The sequence below is a fragment of the Pollicipes pollicipes genome, unplaced genomic scaffold (assembly GCF_011947565.3).
Source record: "Pollicipes pollicipes isolate AB1234 unplaced genomic scaffold, Ppol_2.1 Scaffold_7261;HRSCAF=8764_pilon_pilon_pilon, whole genome shotgun sequence".
Lineage (NCBI taxonomy): Eukaryota > Metazoa > Arthropoda > Thecostraca > Pollicipedomorpha > Pollicipedidae > Pollicipes > Pollicipes pollicipes.
In genome coordinates this window covers 22,565,324-22,568,046 of record NW_023597054.1, presented here as the reverse complement: position 1 = coordinate 22,568,046, position 2,723 = coordinate 22,565,324, and positions in this window count along the sequence as shown.

The following is a 2,723-nucleotide window of genomic DNA, read 5'->3' as shown; positions in this document are numbered from 1 at the left end:
CGGTTAGAGGGAAGCTGCGTCGGTTAGAGGGAGGCCGCGTCAGTTAGAGGGGGGCCGTACCGGTTAGAGGGAGCCCACGCCGGTTAGAGGGAGGCCATGCCGGTTAGAGGGAGCCCACGCCGGTTAGAGGGAAGCCGCGCCGGTTGAAGGGAGGCCGCGCGGTTAGAGGGAGGCCGTGCCGGTTAGAGGGAGCGCGCAAATCGAGGGAGGCCAGCCGGTTGGAGGGAGGCCGCGCCGGTTGGAGGGAGGCCGCGCCGGTTGGAGGGAGGCCGTACCGGTTACAGGGAGGCCGCGCCGCCGGGACGGCTCAGATGACGTCTGGCGGACGGCGCTCTGGACGGCGCGCAGGCCGGATGCACACACAACAGTGACGGCGCCGAGCCGGCTGCAGGGTGGGCAGCGCTGTTCTGGGAACGGGTCTGGCGGTATTGTGCGTGGGTGCAGGAACAAGGGGGAAGGCGGGGGTGTCATGCCCCCCCCCCCGTTTTCAAGATGGGGGCAGAAATGTTGGCTGGCCCTCGCTTTGTCAGACTTAAGTCGCGTTTAGCTTACTTTTGTACTACCATAAACATGCATGCTGATTTACCTAGTTCACCAGCCATCTCCCTGAAGATGCGTCACGTTTTTCGTTTGCCCATTGGCCGTCGCTTAATATCACAGCCGCGCGGCCTATGGAAACTGCAACGCTGGGAGTCGACGCGGTTTTTGCTAAGATTTGCAGGCGCGCATGTTCAAAACCAGATAACGTAATTTTTCTCAGTCATTCAAGTTGACTGAATTTGGGATATTTTAAGATGAACATGGGTTGGATATGTCAATACAAATTTGGGACTTTATTTCGATCCACGATCTACTTTTAGGGGTCCTCAAAATTTCAAAAAAGCGTAGAAAAGGCTGGAACTGGAGTCTTTTTTACAATATTATACCATTGGCGTCGATCAGGGATGTGTTCCTTCAATGAGGGTTCCTGTGCTGGTCCGGTGCCAACCGCGCGGGCCAGAAGGCCTCCCGAATCAGGGAGGGGGAGCAATGCGATATGATATATCCTTATAATGGCCTCCGGATGAACCAGGAGATCATGTTCCGTGTCGCCAGAATGATAGCTAGAAGATACTTCGCGATGGGCGGAATGGCCCTTCAGCCCTTGGCCGGAAACGCTAATGTGTCCCGGGTGTTCAACTCAGGAATCTTGCTTGGATGGAAATAACTCTTGCTTGGATGCTTGCTTGGAAACAACTCTTGCTTGGACGGAAATAAGGGTCACATTGTTGAGTAAAGTGGGGGTCTCATTATTGTTGAATAGAATTGGTCAAAATGGGCTTTAAGAAACGAGCAAGGCCACCCCATGTATGCCTGAGAATGTTCATTTTTCAGAATGGATTAGTAAAACAAATTACAATCAAAAGGTGTTTGAACGCGCCCGCCCGCAACCTCAAAAGCAGATGGTCTGGGCTGCTCCGTAAAACCGAACGGCTTCGGCCACTGCAAGTGCGACCAAACGGCGGGCGCCGTGTTAATCTGTCTTCTGGGCAGACTAATAGCTAGAGGAACACGAAAAATGATTTTTTTATATTTTACTCTTCCAGTTCAACCGCAGATTTCAGCCCCAATTCGCGGTGCTTTAAAGGTGAATCCGTTCCTATCATCAGTCTTAAAATCGTGCACATGCTATGTGCGCCCAGACTGCCTTCTAAATGTAAGATGTGATGTCATGAAGTGTTCAAAGATACTTTTTTCAGAATCGCCATCATATTTGTCCACCCGTTGGCCATGGCTCGGTATTAGCTGCTGGGCAGACGCTGCGCGGCTTACGGAGAACGCAAGTCGAGGTTTTTTCTAAGATTTTAGAGTGCGCATGTTCAAAGTTATGTCACATAGCTTGTATTACTTATCGATTAAAGTGTTTAAAAGTAGGTAATTATTTCAGAAGCGTCATCATTTTTGTCCACCGTTGGGCTAAGGCTAAAGCTAACCGCTGGGATAACGCTCCGCAAATAATGGAGACTGCAACGCCTAGTGTCGATGTTTTGTTGCTGAGACTTCCGAGCGCTCATGGTAAAAACGACCTAATGTAATTGCATCACTAATCGATTCTGAATGAATGGTGAACATCTCCAGACGAAACTGGCTCGACGATGTTTGTTGATCACTCGATGACACACATTGTTGACCACTCGATCTCCAATCAAACTTTCATCTTCAAATTTGAATCAAACATGTCGATCCCAAGCTGCCTTCACGATGTTGTTAAGGTCTGTAGAACACAGATAAAAAATTTTGACGAAGGTTTTGGATTTTATCGGTTTAGAAAGAGTCCACCAAAAGTTGTGGATCAAGGGTGCCGGCGATTTATTCCAAGCGGTCGTTCAGCGCCTGATTTCTGCACTTGATTGACTTTAAAATAAAACAGAGTTGATCCCATGGTAACCTCTGGTTTGTATTCTGATTACAAGGAAAAATAACAAAGAACAAAATAACTGTGTTCCTTGTTACAAGTAAACTATACCCGGATTTTTTTTTTGGGGGGGGGGGGTCTCACCATAACAGGGACTTTTGTCCACCCTGTGTTCCCCTTGGCAAGGCTCTGGCTACGCCCCTGCCTACACGCAAAAACAGATTAAGTCGTCTGCGTTGAATGGGGGCAGTGGAATGCCCGTTGGGCCAATTCAGATCTGAGGAAGGCAGCTTTCCGGGGCAGCAGGGGCACCCTGAGCTTCGCCCCC